Source organism: Oryctolagus cuniculus, chromosome 3, assembly GCF_051225735.1.
Source record: "Oryctolagus cuniculus isolate XC-2025 breed Fujian yellow rabbit chromosome 3, ASM5122573v1, whole genome shotgun sequence".
In the NCBI taxonomy this organism is placed as follows: Eukaryota; Metazoa; Chordata; class Mammalia; order Lagomorpha; family Leporidae; genus Oryctolagus; species Oryctolagus cuniculus.
Window position 1 is genome coordinate 60,575,200 of NC_142869.1, and position 25,328 is coordinate 60,600,527.

The 25,328-nt window shown below is 36.4% G+C and overlaps 1 pseudogene; it reads left to right on the forward strand.

Annotated features, from left to right (window-relative positions):
* Nucleotides 1–19,423, forward strand: part of LOC149127349 (10 kDa heat shock protein, mitochondrial pseudogene) — a 75,508-nt pseudogene extending 56,085 nt beyond the window's left edge.
* The last annotated feature ends 5,905 nt before the right edge of the window (nt 19,424–25,328 follow it).

Here is a 25,328-nt window from a genome sequence, read left to right on the forward strand (position 1 = left end):
CATGTAGGATCTCTGTCCTTAATGTGTTGTACTATGTAAATTAACGGTAAAACTAGTACTCAAACAGTACTTTATACTTTGTGTGTCTGTGTGGGTGCAAACTGTTGAAATGTTTACTTAGTATATACTAAATTGATCTTCTTTATATAAAGAGAATTGAAAATGAATCTTGATGTGAATGGGATGGGAGAGGGAGCGGGAGATGGGAATGTTGCGGTGGGAAGGAGGTTATGGGGGGAAAAGCCGCTGTAATCCAAAAGTTGTACTTTGGAAATTTATATTTATTAAATAAAATTAAAAAATACATTAATACATTCATGAGTAACCAAAAACTAAGATAATCCATTGATATTCTACCTGTACTGTGAGAGATAACATAGGGAGTCCTTTCAGCTGAAATGTAATACTAGAAAGAAAGTCAATTCCACTCTGAGGATTGAGAACACAATAAAAGAAACTATGAGTGAAAAAAGATGAATGAAAAAATGAAAAGATGAATGAAAAAAGTTTCAACTAGATGAAAAAAGAATAAGTGTATTTTTGTACTCTTTTAGTCCATTACATTTAAAAGAAAATAAAAGAGAATCACATAAATTGACAAGTAGAAATGATGCATATAATGCACAAAGATATAATGCATAAAATTATAATGCATAACCATCACAATAATGGCACAAGAGAGGAAGCAAATATAAAGTTTCTATCACTATTCAAATTAAACTGGTATTAATATTAAATAGATCATTATAAGTTAATATGCTAATTATTTATTTAAAACAAAAGTAAAAAGGAGTAACAAAAGAAATTATAGATATATGGGATGTAGAAGGCAAGGAACAAATCGATAGACATAAATCCTGTTTTACTGGGAGTTACATTAAATGTAAACGGATAAACACTCTAAAGAAAAAAGATATTAACTAAATGAATGAAAACATTATTCAACTATATGCTATCTAGAAGAGACATACTTGAGAACATGTAAATAGATGAAGAATAAAAGGATGAAAGAAGATATATGATACAAGAGAGATAAATTGACCATAGTAAATCAGATAAAATAGACCATTAGGAGAAAAACTGCTATTATAGATACAGAAGAAAGCTTCATAATAAGGAAATAGTTAATGTATTAGGAAGATATTACAACCAAATATGCACCTAACAATGCCTCAAAATATATAATGCAAAAACTGAAAGAACTGAAGACAAAATGGATAATTTAACATTAAGAGTTAGAGACTGTAATAACTCAGTTTTATTAAGTACTGTACTATATTACTGTAATATAAGAAGACTTGAAAAAGACTGTAAGCCAAGTTAACCTAACAGATATCCTTGGAACACTCCATTAAGCAATAGCAGAATACATATTCTTCTCAAGCATGTATGGGTCATCTCTAGTATAGATCATTTTAAGAACAAAAATGAGTCTTCATACATGTAAAATGTTTAAAATAAAGTATGTTTTAAGTTCACAATGGAATGAAATTAAAAATTAAAACTGAGGAATTGAAAAAACTTACTGAATTCACACATTTTAGAAATTAAATGAGTAATCAGTGTAATTCTAATGAGTAATCCTAAATAATCAGTGGGTTGGGAGAAAAATATTAGAGATGAATTAAAACAAAACATATCAAAGTTATGAGATACAGATAAAGCAGAACTTGTCAGGAAATTTATAGCTGCAGATGCCTATGTTATAAAAGAAGAAATGTGTAAAATAAACATTATGAAGTGTTGCTGTTGCTGTCGTTTAATGAGGATTTGCAGTTATCTGTCTTCCTTCACAATTTTAAACCTTCATTTAAGATAGCATTGGCAATCATAATTGATTTTTGTTAACTCTACTGATTGAATTAAGCATAGATTCATCAGCTCAGTTTCTTTATAACTAATATGTGTGATAGTGCATTTTTTCAACAGTTTAGCAAGAAAATGCTAGTTTCGCCATCTAGTAACTGAAGAAGAAACATTTAATTTTTAAGGTGATCCTCTTTAAATTATCAAAACTGAGACATATATGAAGATATGTGTGAAGATGAATTTAGTTGTTATACATTCGAAATCATTCCTATGTTAATGTTCACTTTTGATGTATTATACTGTGCTCATACATACCCTTACTATTAGTTTGGCAGAATTTAAGTCACCATATATATATATATATATATATATACATAAATATATATATATATACACACACACACACGTGTGTGTGAGTGTTTTCCAATCTATTTCATTTGTAAATGTTAAGACTAAATTTTTTTTTACCTTTTGCAGATAACTGATATTCTATACAGCGTTACCTGATACTTTTTCATACCTAGAAATTGCATTACTTTTCATTACTATAGTACAAGTTCTCCAGGTCTCTTTGAGGTTACAGTTGGCATGCCCTCAGTTATTTAAACATTAAACATTTCTTGAGTGTGTATGTTGAGGTCACTTAAGTTTATAACAGACATGACAGTCATGTTATTCCTGCATCATGCACACTTACTATATATTGCTGTGGTAAAAAAGTGAAGAAAAATAGCAATATATGTCATTATTTTTCATACTCTTATTCTATAACATTTTTTATTTTTTGTTTTGTTTTATAGAAAAAGGTGATAGGACAACAATAAAACCAAGAGATTTTACTGTCAGTGATTTATCTGAACTCTCCTGGCCAATAGACTTACATAGAGCCAAATTAAGATACTAGAGTAGCAATTTTGAAAGTCCCCAAACGACAAATATCACATTTTTCTCTGATATATGGTAGTTTATATAGAATACAAAAAACACAATATATAAGAATGAAACTGAAATTATTTTATTATTGTTTATAGTCCTTGTCTATATTCCTGTATGAAACAGACATGATTTGATTGTTGCTTATAGTCCTTGTCTATATTCCTGTGGAACAGTGGTCTTTCCATTTTGTACTTCTTAAACATAAAGTTTATGGGTGCATTAATCCAGTCCTTATAAAGTAAATTAAATGTACATTATTGAAAAAATTAAAGGAAATAAAAAATAAGGAAGGAGGGGGAATTTGGGGGTAGGGTATGGTTATCCTCTTAGAATTATATCCATGAAGCACATGAAATCCATTCTCTGTATATTAACAAAATTAAAAAATTTTAAAAGCTATTTTTTTCTTGTAATTTTATATGAACTACCAGTACCATGAATAATAAAAGAGCTTTCAAGGAAAATCAAGTGATTTTCTAGTTGTGCTTGTGTCAACTAAAGCAGCAGCATGGACATAGATATAACCAGTCAACTTTATGCACTATCATAAATATTAAGATTCCTAGTTGTGATTGGAGTGGCAAAACCATAAACCATACATATTTTTGTAAATTTTCAGATTTTTATATAGAAAGAATTTATATGACATAAATGTTATAAAAGTAATATGTTTATTTTTTTAATGAAAATTTTTTTAACTTTTATTTAATGAATATAAATTTCCAAAGTACAGCTTATGGATTACAATGGCTTCCCCCACCTTAACGTCCCTCCCACCCGCAACCCTTCCCTTTCCCACTCCCTCTCCCCTTCCATTCACATCAAGATTCATTTTCAATTCTCTTTATATACAGATCGGTTTAGCATACATTAAGTAAAGATTTCAACAGTTTGCTCCCACATAGAAACACAAAGTGAAAAATACTGTTTGAGTACTCGTTATAGCATTAAATCTCAATGTACAGCACATTAAGGACAGAGATCCTACATGAGGAGTAAGTGCACAGTGACTCCTGTTGTTGACTTAACAAATTGACACTCTTGTTTATGGCATCAGTAATCACCCTAGGCTCTTGTCATGAGCTGCCAAGGCTATGGAAGCCCCCTGAGTTCACCAACTCTGATCATATTTAGACAAGGCCATGGTCAAAGTGGAAGTTCTCTCCTCCCTTCAGAGAAAGGTACCTCCCTCTTTGATGACCCGTTCTTTCCACTGGGATCTCACTCACAGATCTTTCATTTAGGTTTTTTTTTTTTTTATTCCCCAAGAGTGTCTTGGCTTTCCATGCCTGAAATACTCTCATGGGCTTTTCAGCCAGATCCGCATACCTTAAGGGCTGATTCTGAGGCCAGAGTGCTGTTTAGGACATCTGCCATTCTATGGGTCTGCTGTGTATCTCACTTCCCATGTTGGATCGTTCTCTCCCTTTTTGATTCTATCAGCTAGTATGTGCAGACATTAGTCTTGTTTAAGTGATCCCTTTGGTTCTTAGTTCTATCATTATGATCAATGTGAACAGAAATTGATCACTGGGACTAGTGAGATGGCATTGGTACATGCCACCTTGATGGGATTGAATTCGAATCCCCTGGTATGTTTCTAACTCTACCGTTTGAGGTAAGTCAGCTTGAGGATGTCCTGAATTGCACATCTCTTCCCTCTCTTATTCCCACTCTTATATTTAACAGTGATCACTTTTCAGTTAAGTTTCAGCACTTAACAAGAATTGTGTATTGATTACAGTATTCAACCAAAAGTAAAGTAGAACAAACAAAAAAAATACTAAGAGGGATAACATATTAAGTTGTTCATCAACAGTCAGGGCGAGGGCTGATCAAGTCACTGTTTCTCATAGTATTCATTTCACTTTAACAGGTTTCCTTTTTGGTGCTCAGTTAGTTATATCCTATCAGGGAGAACATGTGGTATTTGTCCCTTTGGGATTGGCTTATTTCACTCAGCATAATGTTTTCCAATTAGCTAAAAAATTATACAAGGAAATTAACACACTATGTCATTATTTTCAATATGCAATCAACTATTAAACTAAAGTGTTTATATACATTCCATCACCGTTTGTTGAAAAGTCTATTTTTTCCTCATTGAATATCTTTGTATCTTTCTCAAAGGTCAACTGACCATAATGTAAAGGTTTATTTCTGGATTCCTAATTCTGTTCCATTAAACTGTATGTCTTATATAAGAATATACTGTCTTGCTCACTTGTAGAAAGTTTGAAATGAAACAGGTGGAGGATTAGCCTATTGAGCTGCGGCGCCAGCCTCTGCTGTTCCATTTCTAATCCAGCTCCCTTCTAATGCACCAGGAAAGCAGTGGAAAATGGCCCAAATGCTTGGGCCTCTGCTACCCGTGAGGAAGAACCTGGGTATGGAGACCTGGCTTCAGCCCTGCACATCCCTAGTTATTCCAGTCTCTTAGGGAGTACACCAGCAGATGAAAGACATCTCTCTGTATCTCTCCTTGTCTTTCAAATAAATGAAATAATCTTTAATATATAAATATATGTAAGTATATAAATTTCTTTAAAGCTCAGTTAAAAAGATAACCCAATTAAGATATAAGCCAAGGACTTGAATAGACATTTCTCCAAAGATACACAAATGACCAATCAGCATATGAAAAAATGCTCAGCATTAGTCATTTGGAAAATGCAAAATAAACATAGTAAGATACAATTGCACTCTCATTAGGATGGTTGATATACAAAAGGTAGAGAAAATCAAAGGTTGGTGAGGATGTGGAGAAATTGAAATGCTCATACATTATTATAAACACTGCAAAATGATGCAGCTATTTTGCACAAAGAAGTTTGGCAGTTATTTAAAATGCAAAACAGATGGGACTTTACGATCTAGGCAATTTCACTGCTAGGTACATACCTAACAGAATTGAAAATGCGCACAGAGAAATGTGCACATGAATTTTCATAGAACCAGTTTTTATAGTAGCCAAATGATATAAACAACTCATGTATCAATTGATAGACAAACTGATAAAACAACTAATGAATGAATAAACAAAATAGTGTGCCCATAATTAAGATACTGTTAACTCTAAAAAGAAATGACATACTAATCCATGCTATAACATGTATGAACCTTGACAACATTATGCGAAATAAAATGAGGCAAACTGAAATGACTACATATTGTATGATTTCAATTACCTGAAAATTTCAGAATGAGAAAATCCATAGACATAATGCAGATTTGTGGCTACCTGGGCCTCAAAGGAGGGGGTTTGGGAAGTGGTTATTGATGGAAATAAGAGGGGAATGAGGATGTGTTCAGAAATCAGGTAGTGTTGATAGTTGTACAATTCTGTGAGTATCATTGAGTTGTGCACTTCAAAAGCATGAATTTTATGCTATGAGAAGTACATCTCAAAAGAGCTGTTATTATATAAAACAGTTTATGAGTCATCTTTAGTTTGAAATATACCTCATAAAACATGAGCATTTTTTCCTTATATTCATCCACAAAGACAGTTTCTGGTTACTTCAAAATGTATACATATGATTTTTCACCAAGTGTTGGGAAATCAACTTTTATAATCTGTAAGTCACTTCTATGGACATATTGATCTATGGACCATAATAAAACATATTTGAGTGTTTGCAGTATTTATTTATCTAGCTCTGTTTCTGCATATGGATTACTCCTGAAAATGTTCACTGTATCTTCCAAATTAGGAAGACATTGACAAGTTGTATTAATTTTTATCAGGTCTATGTAATTGTTTTCAAATTTTAAGTATTGAAAATTTTGTCAGTCACAAATGTTTGTATCATTTAGTATGTGTCACCAGTTAGATAGCTGTGAAAACTAAAGGAAGTTCCAATTTAAACACTGACACTGCCATTACTTTCCCCAATGTAACCCAATCTGGAAGATGGTATTATCACTTCTGTAGGGCAGCAAATTCATCAATTTATATAGGTCATGCTTAGTTTGCTCTTCCACACTCCTTATCTATCTCATACAGACGCTCTTTGGGAAACCACTGGTATGAGAGAGCAACAGAAGTGTGAATTTTCTAAACACCTTTTTCTGTCAAGATATTCCTTTAAATTCTTGCTTATTCCATTATAAATTTGAAGCTCAAGTCATTTTCTAGTTGACAGCACTTTGTATCTTTTGATTGAACCAAGAAATAAAGGAGACTTTCTAAGGAATATCAGAATTATCATTGACCATTACAAAAGAACCAATTTTAGTTAGAAACACATCAGTTTGTTTCACTTGACAACTAAACTATTGGAAGAAAACTAGATTATAAATACTGTGATAGACATTGTAAACACTAAAGAGTATCAATTAAATTGTCAATGTCATATGAGCAAATAGTAAATACTTAATGTTTAGGATCTTTTCATCTATATCATATAATCATAACTTATCCCAATTATTTTATACACTAAAATGAATATTAACATTTCTATTTGTGACTCAAGTGGCAAAACATAAACCTGATATTTCTATAACTTTTCAGAATTTTTATATGGAAAGAATTTGTACAAAAGAGACATTTTAAGAGTGATATGTTTAGAAGAGTATTATTAGCTGAAAATATATGAAAGGAAATTAAACTACTGATTATGACATTATTTTAAATATGTAGTGAACTAGTGAAATAAAGTGGTTTATATATGTCCAATCAGAATTTTTCTTTACAAATGAAGTCAATTGATGTATTGTTTGTGTATGCTGATTTTCTCTGTATCTTAAATTATTAACCTAAATTTTAATCTTACTAAACTGGGTAAGATTGTGTGATTTTATGTGTAAAGAATAAAATTCTCATTTGGCCTTTTGGGATGCTTGGAACAGACAAACTATTGATTACCAAAAAGCAGATTTAAATTGACCTTATGATTTTGAGGCTGACCAGCTGTGTGCTAACATTTGAAAACATATTATATGTGTAATATTCTGTGTTTCTTTTCTCATGAAAAGTGTCCTTGGGTTAGTTAGAGTTGACAAACTGAAACTCTATCTAAAGAAGAAAGCGGGAAAAAAAGAAGGAAGAGAAAGAAGGAGGAGGAGAAAAAGAAAACAAAGAAGAACTTACAAAAGTAGACTTGTCAGAAATGTGAATACCCCAAGGAAATGAAAGCCAAAATTTAGATAAAAAGTCATAGGCTGATGCAGTGAAGCAATTTTTCAGTAAACATGTGCTATTTTTGGCTTGCAAAATGTTGTTTTCTATTGGCTTTTAAATAGTTTTAATTGGTCTTATACATTTAAAAAGTGGAACATTTTACTCCAAAATTTCTAAATCTGGCTTTTTTAGAAAAAAAGCAATTTGACAAATCCAGGCCCATTTATGATACGTAGCAACACAGTAGAAATTAGGAAACCATGTGTTTTTATGTGGAGAGGGAGCATGCCAAAAACGTTTCTATGATTTGTTGTAATTTAAACTTCTCAGTTTTGCTGATTATATCCCCTGCCTCTCTAAGCACCAATAACTTCATAACCACCACCCAAATATATTTAAATGGTCCTATTAAACAAAACGGCACAAAAAATTTAGTTTTAAGAACTGAATTGTCCCATGATATACCTTGCACGGCTTTATTTTGACACTTAAAACTTTGATCAATTTTTAGAAGGCTTGATCCACACGTCTGATCAAGCCTTGTTATCATGTTGGCAGGAAAAGGAAGCCGAACAGCCTCGGGTACCCTGTGCTCTCCACCTGTTTATTACCCAAGGGAAATGAGTGAACTAGTGCCTGCCTCGGATCATCGTGAGAGAAAATTGCTAAGCATTTGGAATATTTTCTGGCACATAGTTGATACTTAATATGAGTAATACCGTACTTATTGGAATCAGAATTTTCAAAGCTAAGGAACGAACAAGGCATATCTTCCTAGATAGCACATGAAAATTTAGAAAATAAATATATACATGGAAACAAATATTTTATTAGATAGAAAAACACAACTGCTTGAGTATTTGCTACAAAATGAGCTCCTGAAGATTCACATGGTCGAATTCTTCCACTGCAAGATGATAATGGCAACGTTTGAGAGGAACCAATGTGAGAACTCCCCCAGTTGTGTAGTTTAATAATATTCACAAAGAAACATTATCTTCAACCTAACACAAACAGAAACTAAGAAGTGATTTAATTTAACATTTTTTTTTTTTTTGACAGGCAGAGTGGACAGTGAGAGAGAGAGAGACAGAGAGAAAGGTTTTCCTTTGCTGTTGGTTCACCCCACAATGGCCGCCGCGGCCAGTGCACCACGCTGATCCGAAGGCAGGAGTCTCCCATGCGGGTGCAGGGCCCAAGGACCTGGGCCATTCTCCACTGCACTCCCGGGCCACAGCAGAGAGCTGGACTGGAAGAGGGGTAACCGGGACAGAATCCGGCACCCAGACCAGGACTAGAACCCAGGGTGCAGGCGCCGCAGGTGGAGGATTAGCCTAGTGAGCCACGGCACCGCTGGCCTAATTTAACATTTTTATGGCACAATCTCACAAGACATTTCTCCTTGGATCTCTTGCATTTCTGCATTTCTTGGGAGCAGAAGCACTGACAGGCTTGTGGCCTAGATTATCTCCCTAGGGATGTTTATTTAGTCACAGTCTTGCTAAACAGAGGTGGGGAATGTCTGTTTACTCTCCAGAATGATAAAGGCAATGTCTTCCTCTGAAGAAAATATTGGGTTGATTTTTGATTGTTTAAAATTTGGGGGATTTTTAAGGCTTGGTGTTACTCCTGTAATGCAACCCACTACATGGGCAAGCATCACACAGCCCTTGTTATGTTGCCTTGTGAGAACTGAGCCTTGTCAAACCAGCTTAAGAAATTAATGACATTCTGGCTACTGATGTTGCTGTGAGACATCACCTATCCATTTTCTCTGATTCGGAAGTTTCATGTCTTCTGTTTGCATCCATAATACTATCACAGACTAACTTGTTCACTTATCAGTAGGATAAAATCTCAGACTTCTCAAAGTTATTGACATATATGCTATAAATCAGTTTGAAATGTAAATGACAGGGCCAGCACTGTGGCACAGGGGATAAAGTCACCACCTGCCATGCCAGCATCCCACAAGGGCACCGGTTCTAGTCTCAGCTGCTCCACTTCCAAACTAGCTCCCTGTTAATTCACTTGGGACAGCATCAGAAGATGGCCTAAGTCTATGGGCCCCTGCACCCACATGGGAGACCTGGAAGAGGCTCCTGGCTCCTGGTTTGCCCAGCCCTTGTCCTTGCAGCACTTTGGGGAATAAACCAGCAGATGGAAAATCTCTCCCTCTGTGTCTTTCCCTCCCCCTCTTTCCATAATTCTGCCTTCAAATAATAATTTAAAAAAGAAATGTAAAAGACAACAAACACAGTTATATGAAAGACAGTAAGTTAGACAATAGTTTAAATATGACAAAACATTTGGAAGTCAACAGGAGAAAGATGATTATGTAAAAAAATGAGCCAAATAATGAGCATATATTACCTTTTAAAATAAATAAAAATATAAAATATGTATCTGAAAAATATTGAAACCTGTTAATGATCAAAAACCACTTAATCCTAGAAAAATTTAAATCAGGAGGAAAAAAGCTAAAAAGTGGTAAAATTAAATTTAATATAGACGCTGAGAAACTTTCTCTGTCATTACCAGCTGGTGGAATCATGTAAATTGTAAAATACTTTTGATGGGAAATTTATAATATATATCACAACTCCTTAAAAAATGTATATCCTTTGAATGCATCATCCCATTTTAAATATATATCCTATAGGAATAAGTACGAAAAATATAATAGATCACCATTTTTCATAAATCTGTACAACAGTAAATATTTCTAATGACAATTGATTATAATACAGTAATTGAATGTTATAGTACTCTATTAAAATAATCTAAATGTTACAACAAAGGATAATAGCATTTGTGATGTATTTTGAAAGGAAAAAGTAACAATAAACAGAAATTTATATATTAGAGCCCCAATTTTGATTATAAAAGAATCTATATTCATAATTTTTCATAAAAATTTAGAAACCTATAATCAAAAAAGTTAACAGTGATTTTCTCTTAAAGTAATTTTAATTAGATTTTTCTATTCTGTGTTTTGTTACAATTACTTCTAAGTTTTAAAAATCCCAAAAGAAAAAATAAAATTAGTTTCAATTTTGGGACTCATGGTTTACATATGAGCTCTCTATCTAATAAACGCTCAAAAATCCACCTAGTAGCACAGATTTCTACTTCTCCATGCATGGTGGTTCATGTCATTAGTCTGAACAATCCGCAATTTGCATTCTCCTACATTTTAAAAAGAAGCATGCTTTTTTCATTTTTTGATCCTTGGAATCACAGAATAAAAGTGTATATGCTATACTGGTATAATACCCCTTGCAATATCTAAAGATCTTGTCTACTTCTGTTACCTATTTCCATTTTATCTTCTCTAACTTAAACACATAGTTTCTTTTTTTTTTTTTAAGAAATATTCATTTCATTTATTTGGAAGACAAAGTTACAGAGAGAAGTAGAGACAGAGAGAGAGGTCTTCCATCTGCTGGTTCACTCCCCAAATGACCACAGTGGATGGAGCTGAATATCTGAAGCCAGGAGCCAGGAGCCTCCTCCAGGTCCGCTACATGATTGCAGGGGCCTTAGGTGTTGGGCCATCCTCATTGCTTTCCCAGGCACATTAGCAGAGGGATGGATCAGAAGTGGAGCAGCCAGGACTCTATTGGCACCCATAAGGGATGCTGAAGTTCCAGACTGGGACTTTAGCCCAAAGAGCCACAGCACTGGCCCCCTGGTTTCCTTTGTTGCCTTGTATATAACTTAGTTTCTAGGCCTATTTCTATCAATCACTTATTCACTCACCTGAATCTGTTTATTTAGTTCTAATTAATATACTGGCTTTGTGTATTAAAAATTCTATCACTCTAATCTTGCATATTGAACTTTTTACTTCCTAAAACTGTGTTTATGAAGGTACTGCCAAATCAGATGTCTATTATTTGTATTTTCCTTATTTTGTGTTTAAGTATTTGTATCTGTGTAACAAAAGTTATATATTCATAGTTTTATTATATGTATTATGTATATTTATTATATGTATTTTATTAACTTGGGTCCCTGAAATAATCAGAACACAACAATCTATCTTACAAGTTTGACAAATCCAGATGAATTTTGTGTGTCTATAACTGCCCACCTTTGTATAATTAAGAACATTTATCTAGGGGCCGGCACTGTGGCATAGCGGGTTAACACCCTGACCTGAAGCAACAGCATTCCATATGGGCATCGGTTCTAGTCCTGGCTGCTCCACTTCCAATCCAGCTCTCTGCTATGGCCTGGGAAAGTAGTGGAAGATGGCCCAAGTCCTTGGACCTCTGCACCCGTGTGAGAGACCAGTAAGAGGCTCCTGGCTTCCGATTGGCACAGTTCCTGCCATTGCAGCTAACTGGGGAGTGAACCAGCGGATGGAAGACCTCTCTCTCTGTCTCTCCCTCTCCTTTCTATGTGTAACTCTGACTCTCAAGTAAAATATAAATAAATCTTTAAACACTGCCAGCCCAGAATATTATATCCTGCAAAGCTATCATTTGTGAATGAAGGGTAATAAAGACCTTTCAAGCAAACAGAAATTGAAAGAATTTGTTGCCACTCGTCCAGCCCTGCAAAAGATGCTTAAAAATGTGTTACAAACAGAAACACAGAAACACGGTCATCAATATGAAAGAAGGTAAAGGAAGGAAACCTCACAGCAAAAGATCACAGGAAGTTCAAAACATATATTAGAAAATATCTTTGGCAAATGGCAGGGCAAAGTTACTACTTATCAATAGTCACATTGAACGTTAATGGCCTGAACTGTCCAGTTAAAAGACACAGATTGGCTGATTGGGTTAAGGAACAAAACCATCTATTTGCTGCTTACAAGACCACATCTTTCCAACGAAGATGCATACAGACTGAAAGTGAAAGGCTGGAAAAAGATATACCATGCCAACAGAAATGAAAAAAGAGCGGGCGTAGCCATCTTAATATCAGACAACATAAACTTTACCACAAAAACTGTTAGGAGAGACAAAGAGGGACACTATATAATGATTAAGGGATCAATTCAACAGAAAGATACAACGATTATCAAGGTATATGCACCTAATTACAGGGCACCGGTTTATTTAAAAGATTTGTTAAGGGACTTACAGGGAGACTTAGACCCCAATACAATAGTACTGGGGGACTTCAATACGCCACAACCAGAAACAGAAAGATCAACAAGACAGAAGATCAACAAGGAGACAGATTTAAACAACACTATAGCCCAAATGGATCTAACAGATATCTACAAAACTTTTCATCCTACACATAAAGCATTTACATTCTTCTCAGCAATACATGGAACCTTCTCTAGGATTGACCACATACGGCCATAAAGCAAGTCTCAGCAAATTCAAAAGAATTAGAATCATACCATGCAGCTTCTCAGACCATAAAGGAATGAAGTTGGAAATTAGCAACTCAGGAATCCCTAGTGCATATGCAAACACATGGAGATTGAACAACATGCTCCTGAATGAACAATGGGTCATAGAAGAAATCAAAAGAGAAATCAAAAATTTTCTGCAAGTAAATGAGGATAACAGCAAAACATACCAAAACTTATGGGACGCAGCAAAAGCAGTGTTAAGAGGAAAGTTTATATCAATAGGTGCCTACATCAAGAAATTGGAAAGGCACCAAATAGATGAGCTTTCAATGCATATCAAGGATCTAGAAAATCTGCAGCAAACCAGACCCAAATCTACTAGGAGAAGAGAAATAATTAAAATCAGAGAAGAAATCAACAGGATTGAATCAAAAAAAAAATTACAAAAGATCAGCCAGCCAAATGAGGAGCTGCTTTTTTGAAAAAATAAACAAAATTGACACCCCATTGGCCCAACTAACTATAAAAAAGAAGAGAAAAGACCCAAATCAATAAAATCAGAGATGAAAAAGGAAATGTAACAGCAGACACCACAGAAATAAAAAGAATCATCAGAAATTACTACAAGGATTTGTATGCCAGCAAAGAGGGAAACCTATCAGAAATGGATAGACTCCTGGATACATGCAACCTACCTAAATTGAACCAGGAAGACATAGAAAACCTAAACAGACCCATAACTGAGACAGAAATTGAAACAGTAATAAAGGCCCTCCCAACAAAGAAAAGTCCAGGACCAAATGGATTTACTGCTGAATTCTACCAGACATTTAAAGAAGAACTGACTCCAATTCCTCTCAAACTATTCAGAACAATCTAAAAAGAGGGTATCCTCCCAAATTCTTTCTATGAAGCCAGCATCACCTTAATTCCTAAGCCAGAAAAAGATGCAGCACTGAAAGAGAATTACAGACCAATAACCCTGATGAACATAGATGCAAAAATCCTCAATAAAATTCTGGCCAATAGAATGCAACAACACATCAGAAACATCATCCACCCAGAACAAGTGGGATTTATCCCTGCTATGCAGGGATGGTTCAATGTGCGCAAGACAATCAATGTGATACACCACATTAACAGACTGCAGAAGAAAAAAACATATGATTATCTCAATAGATGCAGAGAAAGCATTTGATAAAATACAACACCCTTTCCTGATGAAAACTCTAAGCAAACTGGGTATGGAAGGAACATTCCTCAATGCAATCAAAGCAATTTATGAAAAACCCACGGCCAACATCCTATTGAATGGAAAAAGTTGGAAGCATTTCCACTGAGATCTGGTACCAGACAGGGATGCCCACTCTCACCACTGCTATTCAATATAGTTCTGGAAGTTTTAGTCAGAGCTATTAGGCAAGAAAAAGAAATTAAAGGGATACAAATTGGGAAGGAAGAACTCGAAGTATCCCTCTTTGCAGATGATATGATTCTTTATTTAAGGGACCCAAAGAACTCTACTAAGAGACTATTGGAACTCATAGAAGATTTTGGCAAAGTAGCAGGATATAAAATCAATGCACAAAAATCAACAGCCTTTGTATACACAGGCAATGCCACGGCTGAGGAAGAACTTCTAAGATCAATCCCATTCACAATAGCTACAAAAACAATCAAATACCTTGGAATAAACTTAACCAAGGACGTTAAAGATCTCTACGATGAAAATTACAAAACCTTAAAGAAACAGAAGAGGACACCAAGAAATGGAAGAATCTTCCATGCTCATGGATTGGAAGAATCAATATCATCAAAATGTCCATTCTCCCAAAAGCAATTTATAGATTCAATGCAATACCAATCAAGATACCGAAGACCTTCTTCTCAGATCTGGAAAAAATGGTGCCGAAATTTATATGGAGGCAAAAGAGACCTCGAATAGCTAAAGCAATCTTGTACAACAAAAACAAAGGCATCACAATACCAGATTTCAGGACATACTACAGGGCAGTTGTTATCAAAACAGCATGGTACTGATACAGAAACAGATAGATAGACCAATGGAACAGAATAGAAACACCAGAAATCAATCCAAACATCTACAGCCAACTTATATTTGATCAATAATCCAAAACCAATCCCTGGAGTAAGGACAGTCTATTCAATAAATGGTGCTGGGAAAATTGGATTTCCACGTGCAGAATCATGAAGCAAGACCCATGCCTTTCACCTTACACAAAAATTCACTCAACATGGATTAAAGAATTAAATCTACGACCCGACACCGTCAAATCATTAGAGATCATTGGAAAAACCCTGAAAGATATAGGTACCGGCAAAGACTTCTTGGAAAACACCCCAGAAACACAGGCAGCCAACGCCAAAATTAATATTTGGGATTGCATCAAATTGAGAAGTTTCTGTATTGCAAAAGAAACAGTCAGGAAAGTAAAGAGACAACCGACAGAATGGGAAAAAATATTTGGAAACTATGCAACAGATAAAGGGTTGATAACCAGAATCTACAAAGAAATCAAGAAACTCCACAACATCAAAACAAACAAACCACTTAAGAGATGGGCCAAGGACCTCAATAGACATTTTTCAAAAGAGGAAATCCAAATGGCCAACAGGCACATGAAAAAATGTTCAAGGTCATTAGCAATCAGGGAAATGCAAATCAAAACCACAATGAGGTTTCACCTCACCCCGGTTAGAATGGCTCACATTCAGAAATCTACCAACAATAGATGCTGGAGAGGATGTGGGGAAAAAGGGACACTAACCTACTGTTGGTGGGAATGCAAACTGGTTAAGCAACTATGGAAGTCAGTCTGGAGATTCCTCAGAAACCTGAAGATAACCCTACCATACAACCCAGCCATCCCACTCCTTGGAATTTACCCAGAGGAAATTAAATTGGCAAACAAAAAGCTGTCTGCACATTAATGTTTATTGCAGCTCAATTCACAATAGCTAATACCTGGAACCAACCCAAATGCCCATCAACAGTAGACTGGATAAAGAAATTATGGGACGTGTACTCTATAGAATACTATACAGCAGTCAAAAACAGTGAAACGCGGTCATTTGCAACAAGATGGAGGCATCTGGAAAACATCATGCTGAGTGAATTAAGCCAGTCCCAAAGGGACAAATATCATATATTCTCCCTGATCGGCGACAACTAACTGAGCACCAAAGGGGAAACTTGTTGAAGTGAAATGGACACTATGAGAAACAGTGACTTGATCAGCCCTTGTCCTGACGTTTGATGTGCAATGTAATACTGTATCCATTTTAGTATTTTTTTTTTGTTCTAGTACCATTGGTTGAACTCTGTAATTAACACACAATTATTCTTAGGTGTTTAAATTTTAACTGAAAAGTGATCCCTTTTAGGAATTTGGAAGCATTATGCTGGGTGAAATAAGCCAGTGCCAAAGGGACAAATATCATATGTTCTCCCTGATTGGTGACAACTAACTGAGCACCAAAAAGGAAACCTGTTAAAGTGAAATGAACAATATGAGAAATGGTGACTTGATCAGCCCTTGCCCTGACTGTTGATGAACAACTTAATACGTTCATCCCTCTTAGTATTTTTTTTTGTTTGTTCTACTTAATACTTTTGGTTGAATACTATAATCAATACACAATATTCTTAAGTGAAACTTAACTGAAAAGTGATCACTCTTAAATATAAGAGTGGGAATAATAGAGGGAAGAGATGTGCAACTCGGGACATCCTCAAGCTGACTTACCTCAAATGGTAGAGTTAGAAACATACTAGGGGATTCCAATTCAATCCCATCAAGGTGGCATGTACCAATGCCATCTCACTAGTCCAAGTGATCAATTTCTGTTCACAATTGATCATAATGAAAGGACTAAGAGCCAAAGGGATCACATAAATAAGACTAGTGTCTGCAAATATTAACCTATAGAATAAAAAAGGGAGAGAACGATCCAACATGGGAAGCAGGAAACACAGCAGACCCATAGAATGGCAGATGTCCTAAACAGCGCTCTGGCCTCAGAATCAGCCCTTAAGCCATGCAGATCTGGCTGAAAAGCCCATGAGAGTATTTCAGGCATGGAAAACCAAGGCACTCTGGCAAAAAAAAAAAAAAAAATGACTTAAATGAAAGATCTCTGCGAGTGAGATCCCAGTGGAAAGAACAGGTCACCAAAGAAGGAGGTACCTTTCTCTGAAGGGAGAAGAGAACTTCCATTCTGACTACGACCTTGCCTAAATATGATCAGAGTCGGTGAACTCAGCGGGCTTCCATAGCCTTGGCAGCTCATGACAAGAGCCTAGGGTGATTACTGATGCCATAAACAAGAGTGTCAATTTGTTAAGTCAACAACAGGAGTCACTGTGCACTTACTCCTCATGTAGGATCTCTGTCCTTAGTGTGCTGTACATTAAGATTTAATGCTATAACTAGTACTCAAACAGTATTTTTCACTTTGTGTTTCTATGTGGGTGCAAACTGTTGAAATCTTTACTTAATGTATGCTAAACCGATCTGTATATAACAAGAATTTAAAATGAATCTTGATGTGAATGGAAGGGGAGAGGGAGCAGGAAAGGGGAGGCTTGCAGGTGGGAGGGAAGTTGTGGGGGAAGCCATTGTAATCCATAAGCTCTATTTTGGAAATTTATATTCATTAAATAAATGTTAAAATAAAAATAAATAAATCTTTAATAAAAAAACATGTATCTTTATAAAATGTAGTCAAGTACTTTATGCTGTCCCTCAGAGAATTAATTTGTCATTTGAGAGCATGCCACATGAGGAGCACTAGGGATTTAAACCGGGAGAACAGATCATTTTTTGACATAAAAGAGTCTTAAGCCTTTTGAGGCACAGGAACTCACAGGAGACAGGCAGTATAAATAGCTGAAGTAGGTTCATGCCCTTGGCGACCCAGAGGGACTAGTAGCCATTTCTGATTGTTCCACTGGGGAGTATGCTAATACTTTAATCTTTAATGAGAATTCAGGAATCTGAGTTTCTTTTTGAAATGTGAAATCATTCAATTTTCAAAGCTTCCACTAATTTTGAAAAAGTTCAAGCTCTTTCACCCAAATTAAATATAGTTACAGTCTAAATGTAACCCTCTGGTTAGACACTTAGTTGTCTGAGTGTATAAAACCAAAGAGAGGAAGTGAGAATCTTGCCATTCAATTTACCAGTACTGATAGTATGACAGCATTGTCAGTTTCATGATTTGCATTTATTGAAAACTCACATAATTCTGGACACTTTACTGATTGCTGATTCAAAAAGCACTATCTTTGGGCTGGCATTGTGGTGCAGCAGATTTAGCCACTGCTTGCAACAATGACATCTCAATTCAGAGTCCCGGTTAAAGTTATGGCTGAAGTGCTTCCCATTCAGTTCCCCGCTAATGCATGGGAAAAGCAATAGAAGATGGAGCAAGTATTTGAGACACAGCCACCCTCATGGGAGACCCAGATTCAGTTCCTGGCTCCTCTATTTGGCATGGCCCACCCCTGGCCCTTGAAGCCATTTGGGGAGTGAACCAGCAGATGAAAGGCCTCTGCCCACAACACACACATTGACTTTGTCCCTCTACTTGTTGAATAATAAATATTTTTAAAAATACTATTCTATATTATATACATTATCAATTTAAAATATGAGCATCATCAGCCTACTAGTATCCACCTAGAGTAGTTTCAAGACAGTAAAATTCAGAGCTTTAAGTCACAGTTCTTCTAAAAGTCTTAACAAAAATTCTTAGATCAGGATTTAGAATAAAAAATCTTTACTCAGTATCTCTTTATTGCCATGAGGAAAGTGAGACTTACAAAATGAATGTTTCATAACTTAAATATTTTAGGGGTTTCTCCTTGCAGTGACGAGAGCACAGCGGGCATTGCAGTGCTGGGGCCATAAAGCACAAGCATTTAGGAAGCTTCTGCTGTTCGTTAATCATCTCTTGGTTGAAAGGAGTGCTGCAGACCCTGTAATCAAAGGAGGCATTGTGCTCCCAGAAAAATCTCAAGGAAAACCACTGTAAGCAACAGTGGTAGCTGTTGGATCAGTCTCTAAAGAAAATGGTGGAAAGATGCAACCAGTGAGTGTGAAAGGTGGAGATAAAGTTCTTCTTCCAGAAAATAGAGGCATCAAAGGAGTTCTAGACAATAAGGATTATTTTCTGTTTTGAGTGGTGACATTCTTGGAAAGCGTGTATACTGAAATCTCTATTGAAGTGGCATCATATGAAGCTGCCCATTCCAATGAAGTTTGAAATCCTTCATCATGTAATCCCATGCTTCTTTTATAATAAACTAATGCTGTCTAAAATAATGATACCCATTGTCTCTAACTTTACTTTCACTGTTCCAGTTAACCATTTCCAAATCAAATATATAAATAAAATTTTTAGTGATTTATGATTCTTAACAAGACTTCTTGGCGATCTCACCTGTACATAATTAGGCATATCCACCATTGACACACTGTCAAAATTCCAAGAGCAAAACACTTTCCTTTGACCTACGGCAACTGTATAATTCTATTCCATGCCTGACAGCTGATTCTCACAAGACCTCTGGCATACCAAACATAATCCATGACAACTGATACTAGCAAACAGCAATCACTGCAGACAAACAATGTTTTTGACTAGTTGTCTGAAACAACCAAGAATGGATTATTATAGATTTGACTTGATCATGTATAGAGGTAGCCTGTCAGTATATCCAAATCTGGAATGACTAGGAAAATGTTCACTGTATAAGCTGATGTACTTAGAAAATGCAAATGAACAATTTCATGATTTACTTTTTAATACCAATTTTTTTTTTACAGGCTGAGTGGACAGTGAGAGAGAGACAGAGAGAAAGGTCTTCCTTCTGTTGGTTCACCCCCCAATGGCTGCTGCTGCCGGCACATCGTGCTGATCCAAAGCCAGGAGCCAGGTGCTTCCCCTGGTCTCCCATGCGGGTGCAGAGCCCAAGCACTTGGGCCATCCTCCACTGCACTACTGCACTCCCAGGCCACAGCAGAGAGCTGGCCTGGAAGAGGAGCAACCGGGACAGAATCAGGCGCCCTGACTGGGACTAGAACCAGGGATGCCGGCGCCGCAGGTGGAGGATTAGCCAACTGAGCCGTGGTGCCGGCCTAATACCAATATTGAAACTTTTCTCCACTGCTTTCCAGTAGCCATCCTTTATGCTGAAGGGAATTCTGGCTAACAGGCAGGATTTCAGGTCAAAAGCCTGGATTTTGCTCATCGACCTGGAAGCAGCACAGAAGTCTACATTTTAGCAAGCACTTTAGAGGATTATGAAGCAGAACATCTTGCAAACTATATTTTTAGAGCTAGTTCTTAATATCTATCTATACATATGAAAACTGTACACAGCCTGGATTCTCCAACCCCTTACTTTGGGGTTACACATTATAGATTACACATTTCACTTTCAGAAGTCATTACAATCTAAATAAGACTAGACAAGACAGTTTTCTCTTTGTTTTGTGAATGGGAGTGTCCTACTGGTCATACTTCCAATTCCCTCTTTCTCCATCAATACTTTCAGTGTAAAAGTATTGATATTAACACCTAAGATATGCAATGAAGGTTGCTACTGTCTCCCTTGCCCTTGTAGCTAGCCCAAGCTTCAGCCATCGCCAGTACTTGGTTGTACAGCCAGCCCTAATTTTTGTCAGTATCTGTGGCCAGAAACAGACAAAACCTCCAAGAAAGATGGCTCCAAAATGTGTTTGTGTGAGTCAATTTTTGCTGTGCCTGGCAGAATTTTAGTTTATCCTACCCAACCCATTAAGCAAGGTCAGACTTCATACATGAGCTTCTCCTGCTTTGGTTTCTCTAGTGGACAAGTTATTGTCAGTTGTGAGCAGTGATTCGACTATGGGTCAAGGCCCCTTTGGACTCTTTAAAAGAAATTTCTGCACAGGGAACCACCATCATTAACAGCAAATGGATGGCCGGTGCTGTGGCTCAATAGGCTACTCCTCCGCCTGCAGCGCCGGCACACTGGGTTCTAGTCCTGGTCGGGGTGCCGGATTCTGTCCAGGTTGCTCCTCTTCCAGGCCAGCCCTCTGCTGTGGCCCGGGAGTGCAGTGGAGGATGGCCCAAGTGCTTGGGCCCTGCTCCCGCATGGGAGACCAGGAGAAGCACCTGGGTCCTGCCATCGGATCAGCGCAGTGTGCCGGCCGCAGCGCGCCCCGCCGCGGCGGCCATTGGAGGGTGAACCAATGGCAAAAGGAAGACCTTTCTCTCTGTCTCTCTCTCTCTCTCACTGTCCACTCTGCCTGTCAAAAAATAAAAATAAAAAAAAAAAAACAGCAAATGGTGGCTTATCTGATAGTAGATAGGAAATTGGAATCAATTAAGTGAGTAAGGACTGAAATTATGAGTGTGAGCACTGACCATTACAAAATTCATTGACAGGTACATGACATATTACTTTATCAAGCACTTTAACTTGGACTTATAATTCTTTTCATACAAAAAGGAACAAAATGGTTATTCCTTTAACGTCCTCTTCATTCAAAAATGGTAATGTGCTATTACTTAATTATCTCATGTATTTTGTGAACAAAATTGTAATCTTCGTGATGATATTGTACCTTACATATTTTTCCTTTATCAATCATTACATCCTGTACGTACACTGTTTTCGTTCACAAATGTTTGTCAGAAACTGGTTAATAATTTTCCTTCTCCTCTTGAGGTACCAGTTAAACTACAGTTTCTGCCTACTCTTGAAGTTGCATATGGTCATATGACTGAGTTCTGAAGAATAGAAATATAGACAGAAGTGAGACAGACAATTTATGTTTATATTTATGGAAAAATGTTTTATTTCTTCTGGGATTTTTAAAGATTAATTAATTTATTTAGTTTTTAAGGTGGACAAATTTCATGTATGTCATACGTACAGATCTAAGAGCATAGTGATATTTCCCACCTTCCCTCTTCCTTCCTTTCTTTTTAATTCTATCTTTTAAGTTTTACAAAGATCTACTTTTGGTTTATTTTATACTCATAAGATTAATCCTATACTTAGGAAAGAATTCAACAAATAGTAAGCAGAAAGTAACACTGTTCCTCAACAGTAGAGACAAGGGCTGTAAACAATCAAGGAATCTCAGAATGAGACAATTTCTAAGCCACTCCCACACAACTCTGTACAGGCAATTCTCTGGGCCTTTTTCCTCTCCACACTAGAAAACTTGAAGGTCTGGAAAAGAACTGATCTGCAAGCACAGGAAACCAGTTCTTTGAAACACTGCTTACAAAGAGGTATCCAGATTACTGCTTAAGGAACAATCAGGATCAAGTATAGAACAAGAAATAAAGACTCCATCATGTAAACTCCCTGAAATCCTAAAGTTTTGAAATGGGAGTATTTAGTCTACTTTATACATATCACTTTTCTTGATTGTAATTATATAGCCTTTATGTATATATGACTTATTTATTTATCTCCTTAGTCTAAAAGTCCCTTAAAGGTTGGAATTATGTCTACTTTTGCTCCCTAGCAAGGCTCTCTCTTCTGGTACAGTGCCTAGTAAGTAGTCGATCCTCAATAAATCCTGCTGAATGTATGAATATGGAGAAACATATGCAAACGGGATAAGTTAATAAATGCTTATTGAACTGAAATACACAAGCAAGGAAAGTAAGCCAAAACTAAACTTTAGCACACTCCTTTCATTTCCTATTTTCTTTTCTCCTCTAATGCAAAACTTCAAAAACATTTGGTGGGTTTGTAACATGCTTAAATATATCCAATCATACCACAGCTACCTATCAAATGACCTGTGGTATTTTCTACTCTCATACAATGGTTATACAATTATTTTTTTTCTTTTTCTAAGCATGTGTGTTCCTATGTTACATTTTTTAGCAGTCAACCAATATCACACCTGTATTGGCACTGCTGGATTGTATGCTAATTTTGACTAATTTGACTAATTTGTTCTGATATCCTGTATCTTCCTCCCTAGCAGACAACTCCAGATGCTAGCCTAATAAAAACTTGCATCTTTAAATGAGTCCCTGTGTAGACCAGAGTAGGTGGACAACCTCAGCACAAAATGTTGAAAAGTAATCTCTTTTTTTCTTCTCTGATTGCAAAGCCAAATCAATGCCAGCAGGCACCTTTACATGTTATTGCACTCACTGCCAGTCAGTGCCAAAGTAGATGATGTTAACAGGATCAGGGGAAGCAGTGTGTGCCTTAAAGTGTGTGTGCTGCTGAGACAACAGGGTGTACTGCAGCTGGGATACACATTTACAACATCCAACAAACAAACTATGCAGTGCTTGTGAAAAGCCTAAATATGGTTATCAACCAAATACCTGAGGAGGAATAACCTCAGAAATTCAGCACAGGGGCCTGTGGCAAAGCAGGTTAAAGCTATGGCTTGATGCATCAGCATCCCATATGGGTGCTAGATTGAGTCCCGGCTGCTCTACTTCCAATTAGGCTTTCTGCTCCTGCACCTGGGAAAGCAGTGGAAGAAGATCCAAGTACTTGGGCCCCTGCACTCATGTGGGAGACCAAGAAGAAGCACCCATCTGGGGAAAGGGCAAATGAATGGAAGAACTCTCTGTTTCTCCCTCTCTCTTTCTCTGTAACTTTGCCTTTCAAATAAACAAAATTAATTAAAAAAAAAAGTTCAGCACAATCCAGATAGTTACAGAAAGGATAGGGAACAAATTTTCATAGATATCCATAAGATCTCTTACTTGTGAAGGTTTTCTTTACACGGTAGCAACCTGCCCTGGGTCTATTCAATGGGACTACATAAAGTAACCTAACTGGTTGACCATAAATAAAAATGCCGCACCAACCTTTATGTATACATATTCAGAATTTGGTTTTTCTCAAGATTCATTTCCCTAGAAGACTATTTGACACCTGATTTGATAGATTAAAGATGGCCACAAATTATTGCATAGCGTACTCATCCGGAGGTGAAGTCCACTCACTCTTCTTTTGCATGTGGTCTGACATGTGATTACCTTGACCAGGGTGTAAAGCAAAAATGATGCTATTCCAGCCCTGACCTCATCTTAAAAGGAGGAAGCTGCCAGTGTTTTTAATCTTGGAGGTCTGAGTTCCGTAAGAGAAATTTGACAACCATGCTGAAGAGACAACAGGAAGAAGTCCTCCAACTAGTTGGGGAAAGAGACCCCAGGCTCCTAGCTGTCAGGATCAAAACACCAGGCTTGTGAGTGAAACTGTCTCATTCCCTTCAGACCAGCCGAGACACCAGCCGGGATCTCACCAAGTGATCCAAGATGACAGCTCATACAGGAGTGGAATCATTTAACCATTCCCTGATGCAAAAACTTGTTTGATATAATACAACAGCTGCTGTTTAAAGGTACTAAGCCTTATGGAAATTTTTTACACAGCAATAGAATAAACTGGAACACATGGATATCAAAGATTTGGAAGTATAGCTATTATTATGTGAATGTAAGATCCATATGTTGTCAACAAAACAGTAAAATGGGCCCATCTAAAACACAGGGGAAAGAACCCAGGTAGATTGTTACCTGCTGGAGGTATGGGTCACCTCAGGGCTGGCCTAACAGAATTGTATTCCCCCTAACACTCAGCTTAGTCACCATTCCTTAGCTTCTGCTAACTGGCTGAGGGTATATTTTTTTTAACCAAAGGCCATAAAATTAAATTAGAATTCACTGCTTAAGCGTAATGATTTCCTACTGTTTATGTGGGTTATCATTTACAACCAACTGGCATTTAATCAAACCACTATTTTTATTTCAGGACTGGAGGCCACAGCATTGTATATTCTCCAACTCCCTGTTAAGCAAAGCATCTTCATCCAAGCTGTGAGGGGATATCAAATTGTTTATGAAAAATCAGCGTGAAGTATTGTTTTCTAACATATTTATGATTTCACACCAACTTAGGAAGGATTTAGTTCATTTTGCTGATTGACAAATAATTTTACATTTACATATATAATAATATCAAAATCTCCTGGAGAAAAACATAGAAAATAAAGGCATATAATCACATTCTGATATAAATTGACTAACAAAATCATTCCTTTCTTCAATTCTGATTCCATTCTAAAGTGGAAAGTATAT